At 29.9% G+C, this 1,051-nt stretch overlaps 1 pseudogene; it reads right to left on the bottom strand.

Annotated features, from left to right (window-relative positions):
- Positions 1–528: 528 nt before the first annotated feature.
- On the bottom strand, positions 529–647 carry LOC120605846 (uncharacterized; annotated as a pseudogene).
- Between the last annotated feature and the right edge of the window lie 404 nt (positions 648–1,051).

The raw sequence follows: 1,051 nt of genomic DNA, 5'->3' as shown, positions 1-1,051 counted from the left end.
TATCACTCTTTTAATGTCTATAGTTTTAACGTACACATGTTTTAATGAATAGTTGTGATACCTTCTATTTTTTTCCCCCAGAGTTACCTGGCTAATCTTTGGTGTTTGCACATCCAGATCAATTTTAGAAAAAGTATATAGAGTTGTAGGGGAAAAATCTTGTTGGAATTTTCTTTGAAATCACATTGACTATATCAGTAATTTGGATCAAATTAATTGCTTTGTGATTTTTAACATCTTCATCCGTGGAACTGCCACAGCTCTCCATATATTTTGGTTTGTTTTTTGTTTTGTAAGAACATTTTATAATGTTCTCCATAAGTTTTACACACATATATTTTAAAAATTATAAATACCTTAGAATGTTTTTTTGCTGTAACTACACTTATATTACATTATTACTGATATATATATATATATATATATATATATATATATATCTTTGTATATTAGTCAACCCTTCTAAGATCTCACAGTTGCTCAATTCATTTACTTTAGTTTTTCTTGATCTACTATGTTGATAATTTTTTTTTACAGCACCTGGTCTTCCTAGGTGGTCTCCCAACCAAGTACTAACCAGGCCCGACCCTGCTTAGCTTCCGAGATCAGATGGGATTGAGCTTGTTCAGGGTGGCATGGCTATGGACTCTATATTGATAAACTTATAGTATCTAAAGTTGTAATGACAACTTCAAATTCTTATGCCTCTTTTCTTTTTCTTGTCTAATATTGTATAACTAGGACAGCCAGATGACTTGTAACGGTTATTATGGAGACTACACTATTATCTTTTCTTTACTTTAATGGAAATACTTCCAAAGCTTCATCATTATGTATTATATTTACAGTAGGTTTTTGATAGCTGCTTATTATTAGATTAAGGAAGTTTCCTGCTGTCGATAATTTACCAAGTTTTATCATAAATTTTATTAAATTTTTATTGTAAGTTTTATGTTTCTGTTGAGACATGTGTTTGTTTTCTCTTTTCATTTGCTCATATGTTAAATAATCATATCTTGGTAGATTCTTTTCTTAGTGAATTGCACCTGCT

The sequence above is a fragment of the Pteropus medius genome, unplaced genomic scaffold, assembly GCF_902729225.1.
Source record: "Pteropus medius unplaced genomic scaffold, Ma_sr-lr_union100, whole genome shotgun sequence".
Lineage (NCBI taxonomy): Eukaryota > Metazoa > Chordata > Mammalia > Chiroptera > Pteropodidae > Pteropus > Pteropus medius.
The sequence above is the reverse complement of the archived record's forward strand: the minus strand, read 5'-3'. Positions and strand labels throughout refer to the sequence as shown.